The 12,407-nt window shown below is 33.8% G+C and overlaps 1 protein-coding gene across 1 annotated transcript in view; it reads left to right on the forward strand.

The window, feature by feature from the left end:
- PCDH15 (protocadherin related 15) overlaps positions 1-12,407 on the forward strand; it is a 1,796,064-nt gene that overhangs the window by 383,437 nt on the left and 1,400,220 nt on the right. The window lies entirely within an intron of this gene.

Raw genomic sequence — 12,407 nt, forward strand, 5'->3', positions numbered from 1 at the left:
TAATTTGCCCTAGATAATACATGTAAGTAGCAGACCTGCAAATGGAATCAAAGCTACCAAATGCCAGAGTCTGTGCTCTTAATATCTCTGTCAGTGCTTTCTCTACTCCCATACAAATGTCAAGCACTGCATTATACTGCTTCGTGTTGTGTCATAACACATCAAGATTGTAACTTCAGAAATCCTGGATGTCTCTGAGACACAGAAAATCAACTGTGACTATAACATATGAGGAACTACTGCCAGAGTCACAGACAACTGAAGGTAATTTTGGAAGAACATGAAAACAGATGCTCACACATTACATGATGTTCATAAAATTGCTAGCTGCATTGCGTACTAATGAAAATTATCCTGCCATGGAAGCCCTAGCTAAGAGTTTATTCGAATCCATTGAGTAGTATACATACAACACTTATCAATTTACATTGATAAGGCAAAAAAGTGATGCAATATTTCATTTTCCCCTCTACCTAATACAGTCTTAAATTTTGCACATGTGACCTGTGTTGTTTTCATTACATACAAGTTGCTTAGTACTAAATTAACAAGGAGGGAAGTAAAGAATGTAATCACAATAAGGGATTGTAAAATAATTTATGAGAATTGTGAAAGCTAATGATAAGGTAACTGGATTCATGTATGTGCTCACATGCAGAATACTGCCCACTGTACAAATGCATAACTACTTGCCAATGCTAACTGCATCAGGCCTAAGTACACACTGAATTATCACTTGAATTCAAATATGAAGGATAAATAATTCAGTACTAAAAAGAAAGTTGTATCTCTGCCTTTCTTCAATTTTCAAAGTCAACAAATTAAAGTTTTAAAATATTTAACGTTGTTTTCTTGCTGCATAATGGATTCATTGTTGTATTTGTCTTGCTTAGATGCTCAGAGCTAATGAGCCTAAGATCATGGATTTGAGCCCTTTGGGGGCCAATTAGCTTTAATATATTTTTCAACTTCAAACTCTACCTAAATCCTACATAAGAATTCACAATGTATGTTTTACTTACTCAGATGAACAAGAAATAAAGAGTGCATTAAAGTAAATAAATATGTAATACCTCGTAGAAGAGTTCTCTCTCAAATTCAAGCTTACCTGAGCATAGCGAGAAGCACCACCATTACACTGTAAAACAGATTATAGAATTTAGGAGTGAGAAGGCCAGAGAGTCTTTATTACAGTGGTTTGCTATTGAAATGTGCAAACAATATGATATTTGAGTCAGTACTACAGACTGGTTAAACAGGGTACAACATCTAAAGCCAAGCATAGTGGTATGTACCTTTGGTCTCAGCTACTCTAGAGACTGAGTTAGGAGGATCTCTTGAGCCCAGGAGTTCCAGAGCAGCCTGAGCAATGTAGCAAGAACCCATCTCTTAAAAAACAAATAAAAACAGTCCATGAAACATAAAGTTTGAAATAAAGATTAAAAGATATATGCCAGGAAAATGTAAGCCTTTCCCATCCCACACAAAAAAAAGAATAAATACCAGGTAACAAGGAATTTAAGACAAAAAAAATTGGATGTAAAATGGTCATGTATTATGATAAAAGTTCTAATTCCACCAGGACAAAAAAAATTTAAACTTGTGCGTGTCTAAATACATAATTTTCCATATACATAAAGAAAAGAACAATGTAACTGCAGAGAGAAATAAATAAATATATCATGATTGTAGAAACTTTGTCATACCTCTCTCAGTAGTTAGTCTATGAAAATAATAATAAAAAAATAAACAATAAGGCTATATAAAATTTGGACTTAAGGTAATTTAAAAGCTTTAACTATTCAATGTATATTAATTGGTGCATTTAACAACTGGAAAACACACCTTTGCTTTCCAAGTACTGTTTTATAAAAATTGATGACATATAAAGTGATAAAACCAGTTCTAACATATTTTTAAAAACAAGTACCATAGAGAATATGTTCTTTGAACACAATTCACTTAAGCTAGAAATCAATAACAAGATAACATAAAATATCATATATTTAGGAATAAACTTCTAAATAATTTTGAGTTGAAGAAGAGCTTCTAATGGAAACTAGGTAATGCTTAGAATTGAAATAATAACATCACATATAAAAATGCATGCAATATAGCTAAAGTCAGTTTGGTTTTTAATGTTTATACTGGAAACAAAAATGCTGAAAATTAAGAATTAAATAGAAAGCTAATCAAATTATAAAGGAAAAACAAAATAAGCTGGAAGAAATAAGAAAGAAGAAAGTGATAGTTATGATAGAAGATAATAAAATAACAAATGCAATAAAGAAGTTCAATAAAGCTAAAAGTTTTTGTATTGTAAACATTAAGAAGAATGAGAAAGTTTTTGTGAAATTGACCATGGGGCGAAAACAAGAAAACATAAATAATACTAGAGAGGGAAGAGGACTTAATATAAATATAACATATATTTAAGGTTTTTAAAAGATTAAAAATATAAGATACATTTATGCCAAAAAATGTAAACACTAAAAAACACAAATGTAAAAAATTTAACTTATAAAAATGAACTCAAAGTTAACATAGAAAATCTGAAAGGTATTATAAACATTAACAAAATTGAATTTGTGACTTGAAATGTTTAGATGAAAGTACACCCCTGATAACTGTTTTAATCGAATGTTCTACCAAACACTCAAGGAACTAATACTTATCTGATCAAGGAAAAGCTTCTTCCATAAACTGCAAGGGGAGAACTTCCCAAGTAGCTCTATGAAGTTATTCATTTAGGTAGTGTAAATGAAGATTCGTGAAACTAATAGATGATAATGATCTATCCATCCATCTTCATGCCTACGTATGCACATATTTTAATCCAACCATCTATTTTCATTGTCTAAAAATCTGCTATGATCCCAAAACCATGCCAGATGATACAATGAAAAGATGAGTCAAACACTTAATTTCTACTCCAGAAATTGCGACTCACAGTTCAGTAAAAGAACCATTATGCTATTTTAATCATGTCTTTATATGCTCATGTGTTTGAACAGAAGGAATTAGGAAGAATAAGAAAGTTTCTAGCTTGGACACTTTGGTGAGGTAATGTTGAGCTCTGCTGTTCTACCTTATAATAAGAATACATGCTGTAATTTACTAAAAACTATTCCCTGAATAATATAACCTTTAAGGTGGAAAGTAAAAAAATTTATTTTAGGAAAAAAATTATTTGATAGATTTTGAATAGAAAGTAGGACTATAGCCAATGCTGACATTCAGATGGTACATTGTGGTAGAGACCCGCCTATGATTAAAGAACTGCAGTATTTCTTAACCTGTTGTTGAAGAACTTCAGGCTTATGCTACTCTGCTGACTTTTATGGACCCCTACTCACATGACCCAGAGCTTCCCAGAATCTAGCATCAAATTTAATCTTTCGCAGAGCCGGAACATCCCTGACTGTCATTCCCACTCAGTTCATGTGCTCTGTTTAGTCAGTTACTAATGTTAAGTTCCCCTTGTTAACTATTTAAATTATCATTCCTGATTATAGGGATCTCTTTCTGAAACAGTTTCATTGTCTGGAGTATCACCCAAGGTTCGTTGTCCCGCAGCCACAGTCAAGGAGAACAAGGACACAGACACACAAAGAGGGAGGTTAAGAGTGGAAGTTTAATAGGCAAAAGAAAGAGAATAGCTCTCTGATGCTGCAGAGAGGGGTCCTGGAGAAATGGGTTACTGGATCTGCAGTAAAATGAAGCAGCTTTTATAGATGAGCTGGTGAAGAGGTGATGTCTCAACTACACAGGGTAGGAAAGACTGGTTGCACTAGGTGTGTCATTTGCATAGGCTGTGAAAAACTGGTTAGGACTAGATGTGCCACCTGCATAGGGTGCAAATTTCTGGCCTCCCTCAACCTAATCTTTTATTATGCAGTTCTGCCTGAGCTGCACCATGTTGCCCATTTCTTTACTGTGCATGTGGTAACAACAACAAAAAAGAAGATGGAGCCTCCATGTTGGATATGCCTGGCCCACAGGTAGCTGTTTTCTATTGGCACAGCTGCCGGCATTCCACCGTGCAAGCTTCCAACTTGCTTGTCTAGGTTTGCAGCTCAATTTTTCAGGCTGCTCTTTGTTAGAAAAGAATTTATTTGGGGGGCTGCTTTTTGTTAAAAGGGAAGCTGCTGAGGACTCTTTTACCTTCAATATCTGCATAAATGATTTCTTTCTACCTCCTGTATCATTTCTATAAATAACTTAAGTCCGAATTTCTAGGTTTTACATATACGTAGGTTTTCCTTATGGGTTAACTCATTATAGTAACTTTCTTTCTTCACTTTAAGTCAATTTGCTCTATATATATTTAGTGTCTGCCCGCTTTATTGGCTTCTTGGTTTATAATTTTAATCTGAAAATGTTAGTATTTGGTCTTTGAGTGGAAAATTACTTCACTTAATGCTATTTAGAAATATCAATCATCCTTTGCAAATATATTCAAGGTCATATATTCAGAAGCAATATTTGGGTAGAGAGAGGAAAAGTAATCAGTATTGAACTGTTAGCCAAGCACTTAACACTAGTTTGATAGCTCTATGTGAATTTCTTTTTCCCTAAATGTTTATATTTTCCAAATGAATGGTTTACTAGCTTTCCTTGTGTGTTTTATCATTGGAAATGCAAATGATTACATTTCAACAGAATTTAAGCTCTTATTAGAAAAAGCATTATGTTTTAACACTCCGTTGCTAATCAATTATACATTGGCTATTTACTGGCTTTTTTCTAAATTCCATTTCTGTATTGGTGGGGCATTCTATTCACTTGAAATATGGCATCCTTTATAATATTAACCTATCATCCGTGTTATCCAGTTATTCACAGAGGACTTCCATTTTCTCCTTCAAGCTCTCTCCCACTTTCCCCTTTGGTCTCATTCTTGTTACCACTGCCTTCATCACATCTTCATTACCTTGACCCTGCCATTTCTAAGGCTAGCTGGGCTGATGCTAGTCTCTGTTCCCTCCATTCAAGCTGCCCTGAGGAATCTTCTTAAAAACATAAATATGTTCTTATTAGTTGTCTGCTTATAAATCAAAAACGTTTCAAGGGGGTTACAGGGAGAGGGACTCTATATTTACAGTCAGTTATTAAAAGAATCATCAGACCGGGCACGGTGGTTCACGCCTGTAATCCCAGCATTTTGGGAGGCCGAGGCGGGCGTATCACGAGGTAAAGAGATCAAGACCACCCTGGCCAACATGGTGAAATCCCATCTCTACTAAAAATACAAAAATTAGCTGGGCGTGGTGGCGCGCGGCTGTAGTCCCAGCTACTAGGGAATCTGAGGCAGGAGAATCACATGAACACGGGAGGCAGAGACTGCAGTGAGCCGAGATCGCGCCACTACACTCCAGCCTGGCGACAGAGCGAGATTCCGTCAAAAAAAAAAAAAAAAAAGAAAAGAAAAGAAAAAAGAAAAAAAAAATCATGAGAGCCAAATTCAATTAGCTTTTTGTTTCCCCCGCAAAATTCCTCCATGCTTCAACTACACCATTTCCCCATTAGTTCTGATATTATGTGTTGGTCGTTTCTACCAGATGTCTATGCTTCCTTTGCTATTGTCTATGTTCTTCAAATTATGTTTTAAATGTTGTGGTCTCTTATACTTTCCTCAAATACTTCAGTGATCTTTTCTTCAAAAAAATTAAGATATGTAGTCATTTTACTTCTATTTATCTATTATTTTCTGGGGTTAAAAACTTCATAAGTGCCTTACCTTCTAGATTATAAGATTGTTTTTGATGTTAGGTTGAATTTTCTGTTATTCCTGACCCCATGACTCTGTCCTCTATAGTATAATGTGGCATCATCTGCTGTAACACTATAAATTTTAATTGGATCAGTAATTACATTCATTTATCTCAATTGATTTTTTTTCTGGATCTCATTTTCCTTGTGTTTTTTTCTTCATTTTTCAGCTTTTGAAATTTATGCCTCTTCCCAAAACCCGTCTTTTTTGGCTTCTATGATAGCTTTCCTGGTTCTTCTCATAGTTCTTAGGCTGTTCTTTCTTAATTTCTTGCACACTCATTCTTCTATCATATTAAACTTGAATTTCTTCAAGGCTTAGTTCTAGAGTCTTTTCACTTCTTTCTCCTCTGTCTCCTTATTTTCTAGGATATCTGATCCATGATTTTACTACCAACAACATATGCATGAATCACACATACAAATCTTTAGCATGGATCGCATTTTTGAGCATAGTGCTTGTATCCAGATACTAAATTGGTATTTTCACTGATTAATCTCAAACACTAAAACTCATGTTATTTAAAAAAACATAATTTGTAATCTCTCCCATGCCCCTTTTCAACTCTCAATTCTATTAGTCTAGTTCTTTTCCACCATTATGTATATCAATGAATAGAATCATTTATTCATCCACTGCACAAACAAAATACCCAGCAGTGGTCCTGGATTATTTCCTCCCTCATTTTCATATGTCCAAACCAATACTAAGTTATGACGGTTTTTACCCCACCCCTCCATTATCTTTAATTTGTCCACTTATCCTCACATCCTCATCCATCACCTTCACTTGTGCTCACATCGTCCTTTATCATAGACCAGTACAATAGCCTCCTTACTTGTCTCCTTGTATCTGTCCTTGAGTCCTACTCTCCATTGTTCACAAAGATGTTAGCGTGATGGATTTAAAGATACATATTTTCAAGTCATCTCTCTCTTTAGAATCATCTAATGTCTTTTCATTGCTCTTAGAATAAAAGACAGTTTTTAAGGTTCATCATCATCTCAGTTCAAGCCACTTCTACAGAAGCCACAATCCTGACTCCATCTCCTTTACACATTCCACCACCCTCCACTCTGTTGTTTCAGTGCCTTGAATGCATCATGTTACAAGGTCTTTCTTTGCCTGTGTAAATTCATCATCATTTAACAGTCTTCTCACTTGACCCTTTTCTTTTTTATCCTGTTTATATGATTTGTTTCTATCTCAGTTCAAATGTCACTTCCTTAAGAAAACCTTCAGTCCCCCAGAATATAACAGATATTTGTGTTATAAATGGACCCATGTTACTATTTCCCATCTCCATAGTGCTTATTACAGTTGTAATTTTAATTTAGTTCATTATTTCCTTTTACTTGCCCAACTATACTGTATCTCCTTGATATAAGGGAGCATGTATGTTGTTTCCTTCATAGTACCTAAAATAGTGCATGGTATATAGTAACTTGTCAACAATATTGTTAAATAACTAAATAATAGGTTTTAAACAATTCATTTTGTCAACCTTCCTTAAGCACCTACTTCATAATCATGGAAGGCATCCCAGGGGTATGTAGGAAAGGAAATTTGAATAGGAGCAAATATGTGAAAAGCAAGGAGATAAAAAAAGTGTATGATTTGCTAAAGGAGTAGCAGTATTCCTGGCTAAGGAGTCCTACATCTATATAAGTGAGAAGGGAATTTTAGAATATCTTTTCCCTCTTTTTCCCAATATTGGGAAAAGATATTCTAAAATTGAGAATTACCTGGAAAATGTTGGAGAAATATGAGCAAGTTGAAAGCAAAGACATAGAAGGTTATTGAAATTACTAAGTTTAGAGTATGTGGGGGGAGGTGAATGTGAGAGGTGGGAAGCAGGTTGTGGTATGAGAAGAATGAGAGTTGAGTGGAAAAAGTTTGAATCCAGAGATGACGCTTTAGAAGATCATACTTGTGGAGATAACACAGTGGCAGCTAAAGGGCAACAAAGGATGGAACAAGGGTTTTGATTTTGTTTTCTTTTGATAAGCGGAACACTTGTATGGAAATATCTCCAATATTTATTTATTTAGTGGGCAACAAATGTTCTTCCATTTATACTGATAAATACATCTGCAAAGATTTCTCCATACACTTTTATTTCTACAAAATAAGTATCTACTCTATATAATCAATATGTTTTTACATCTCTGCCAAGAAAATAAGCAAAAGAATACTGTGAAATTATAGAATATTCAAGCATCTTTTATTTATTCATTACAATAAATCCCATGAGTTAAAAAAAATCTGTATCTATTAATTTTTTGTTTGTTTGTTTGTTTTTTGAGATAGACTGTCACTCTGTCACCTAGGCTGGAGTGCAGTGGTGCAGCCTCGCCTCACTGCAACCTCTGCCTTCCAGGTTCAAGTGATTCTCCTGACTCAGCCTCCCAAGTAGCTAGAATTACAGGTGTGTGCCACCACGCCCAGCTATTTTTTTTGTATTTTTAATACAGACGGGTTTCACCATGTTGTCCAGGCTGGTCTTGAACTCCTGACCTCAGGTGATATGCCCGCCTCGGCCTCCCCTCCCAAGTGCTGGGACTACAGGCATAAGCCATGGCATCCAGCCTGTATTTATTAATTTGAACCTATTTTATTTTCAAAAAAACAAGAAAAAATATCTTCCCACTAATTATAACTATCTGAGTAGAAAAATGCTTAGCTATATTTTAATTTGGTGCCCTTAATGACTTTAGTAATTGGAAAGAGAACTTGGTAGTCAGTCAGTCAATCAGTCTATCAGAAATTCGGCATTAAGACTACTTGGGCCACAACAAATTCAAAGTTTCTAGGCTTGACTGGCTAAATAACGGAGCCATTCTTAGCAATGTGAAATGCATAGTGGTTACTCGGTCCTGACAACTACTAATTTAGGCAAATATGCTTCAGTCTTCTGAGGTTTAGGGAATACTCTTGAGGTTTAGGGGAGACTGAGATTTACGGGAGAGTGTAACGTAAAACCATACTACTAAACTGTATGTGTCTCAACATATGGCATACAAGTTCCATATTGATATGGACTATATATGTCTTATTCCTGCTATATCAAAAAATGATTAAGCAAATTCATCATGTTGTAGGTGCTAAATTACTATTTAATAAATAACAAAGTTTTTCAGAGAAGTAATTACTCCCAACTTCTGATGGCAAAGAGTCTCTGAGGTGCTTACTTTGATGATTATTACTTGATTCTTGGGTTAGAAGGGTGTGAGAGAAAATATTATGCGTATTCTGATATATATAGAGAGAAACAAAGAGAAAGAGAAAGAGAGATCAATATAGAGAGATCTGAACCTGACTAACTCTATCAAAAAAGTCCACAAGTTAGTATAAAAATTCACATTTATGAGATTTATTTAAGAGGTCAAAAATCATTCATCATATCTATCTACTTTTAGCTTAATTTCCTATTTTCCAAAATTTCAAAATTATTTATTCAGGCAATAACTTTGATTCCATATTTAAGTACTCAGATATTTAAAGACCTCTGATTTTAAAACAACATCAGAATGATATTTCATTATTTAATATGCGATATAAGTATTTAAATGTAGATATTACCAACTTGAATAGGAAAACAGACTGCTCCAAAATGTGTCTAAAGTTGTAGTCTAAGTTTTAAATGCACTTATATTAATTATAGCATTATGTGATGTTAATTGTGAAGAGAAAGAATCAATAGTTCACATAGTCTGACCTCAAACCCACAAAATTCTTTTTACTTTAGTCCCAAGCCTGCACCGAAACTGAAGTTAAGTAACTAACTAAAGACAAGCTGAGAGAAAACTACTAACCCAGACTTTTCTGGTTAAAATTTAGCCTTCCAGATGATGGCGTTTGCCATCAGTGTCTGTGGAGTGCACCATACCTGACTTATGGGAAAGAGACTTGGAAAAGTAGTGATCTTTTATCACTCCATCCAAGCAAAAGCTAGATCACAACTTGACATTTAAATTAAATACATACATTTTTAAGTTTTCCAGATTTGGAGTACTGAAATCTGAAAAACAAACAAAAACTGCCAAGCAATTTGCAATATCAGTATTTCCTTTTGATCTGTTTTGTTTCTGTTTTTCATCATGAGCCTTCCTACAAGTTTTAGGAGGGTTGTATAATGTGTCATCTCAAAATTACGAAGGTGATATGGTTTGGCCCTGTGTCCCCACCCAAATCGCATATTGTAGCTCCCATAATTCCCACGTGTTGTGGGAAGGAACCAGTGGGAGATCATTGAATCTTGGGGGTGGGTCTTTCTCATGCTGTTCTCGTGATAGTGAATGGTTCTCACGAGATCTGATAGTTTTAAAAACAGGAGTCTCTGCATAAGCTCTCTCTTTGCCTGCTGCCATCCACGTAAGATATGACTTGCTCCTCCTTGCCTTCTGCAATGACTGTGAGGCCTCCCCAGCCATGTGGAACCGTAAGTTCAATAAACCTCTTTCTTTTGTAAATTGCCCAGTCCCAGTTATATCTTTATCAGCAGCGTGAAAACGGCTAATACGGAAGGTAAAAACACCAAAATACATGCAATATGCTTTCTTATGTGTGTTTGTTGAGGGTGGGGGTGGTAAGCAATTAAACAGGAAGGAAAGAATCCTGTATCTTATCAGTAATATTACGAATCTTGACAAATTTTGAAAGCAATAATATACCTAATGTCCTCAAAAATATGTTTAAAATTTTGCTTGTTTCTTGCATTCATTGTTGGATTATATAAAAATTGTAGTGTGTCAAATATTTCAACAGACTATTAACTAATATTATATTTGAAAATATATGTAAGTATATATGAACACACACATATGTATATTAGATCTCCTATTAGATTCTCAGTAAAAATACATAATTATATGTCCTACATACGTTGCTATCATTGTTATTACTGAGTCCAGATTCTTGTAGAAATCTGTTTTCCAGGAATAAGTAGACCGATTTCCAGAGGGATGCCTTATAATTGCTTTAATTGAGAATTCTAAGTACTTTAGGTTTATATTATCATAGGTATCTGTTATAATTTATTAAATAAGCTTTGCAAAATAATATTTCATACTGAGTTAATTGGAATTTATTGTAACTTTTACGTAAGTGCTTTATTTTAATATTTCTTTTATTTTTATCACTTCTCTATCATACTAATTCTTGAAACTATACTTCTTATAATTGCATATAAATAGTTGGCTTGCTTGGAAGTAAGATCTGAGGATATCTGAGGAGCCGGTTTATTCAACCAACTTCCAGAGAACAAACAAATATTTACAAAACAGAAAAAATAAAAGCCAAATTTGTGTAGAAAAATCTGTTGGCATTATAATTCTAAAAATTATTTAATAGATTTAATCCAAGCATTGTTATTTGAAAAAATAATATAACCGTGTTGGGTCTCAGATAGTTTTAAATTTGAGTTTTCTTAGTATGTAAAATGTGGATATAATAGTACTCACCATATAGAACTGTTGTAAAAAATTAAACATGATTCATACTTAGAATGATAGCTATGACAGTCTGAGTCCTTGATAAAGATTTTTTATTTTCATACTATTAAAAGATACCAGTGACTGTTTGCAGTGTATGTTGGAGTCCACAAAAGTTGTGCATTCCTGACTCAGTTTTCTCTCTGAAGTTAGGATCTCTCCAGCCTTTGCAAATTTAGATTTTCTGGAGCCATTTAACTGGGTCTTATAGACCTTTAGCAGATCATTCTCCTTGGTAATATTTGATCAATAAGATTTTATATGGACAAAGTATATATAGAGTAAATATCATTAGTAGCCTTTTCTAAGGATAATTGAAATGAAGATATTAGCACTGCATTTATAAATGGTAATGGCATAAGCACTTCCAAACTACCAATAACTATGCTGAGATTCAAGGAAGAGTTTTATATTTAATGTATTGCATTATATGTATATATACACGTACATATGTATATATATACATGTGTGTATATGTAAATAAATGTGTATATTTGTATATGTATATATGTGTATATATACATAAAATTCAATACATTAAACACTTCAATATATTAAATATTTAAAAGTCTTCTTTGAATATATTAAATATTTAAAACCCTTGAGTATATTAAATATGTAAAATAAATATATTAGTATAAAATCCTTTAAATATATTAAATATTTAAATTACACATTTAATATATTACATTATAAAATATAAGTATATGATTAATATATAATAAATGCACTATATATAATTTTTATAAATTAATTTTTAAAATAGAAATAGAGACAGGATCTCACTATGTTGCACAGGCTGATCTCAAACTCCTGGACTCATGCAATCCACCTGCCTCAGCCTCCCAAATTGCTGGGATTACAGGCATGCGCCACCAAGCCCAGCTGAAATGTATTGCATTTTAACCACCAAATCTCTTAGAATCACAGTAAATAACACAGCACTTTAGAAAGGAGAAATTTGGGGTAGAAACCAGGTGGCCATAATTGAGTAGAACACTTTTTAAAAATTTGGTACAATAGAGGTAGAAATCATCTTTATCCCAGGCTATGCTCTCCAGTGGATATTAGGAATCTTTCCAAAGTTTCGGAAATGTCCAATCTACTTAGTCTTCTTGGGAAAATATTTATCTCTATTTAAT

The sequence above is a fragment of the Gorilla gorilla genome, chromosome 8 (assembly GCF_029281585.2).
Source record: "Gorilla gorilla gorilla isolate KB3781 chromosome 8, NHGRI_mGorGor1-v2.1_pri, whole genome shotgun sequence".
Taxonomy (NCBI): Eukaryota; Metazoa; Chordata; class Mammalia; order Primates; family Hominidae; genus Gorilla; species Gorilla gorilla.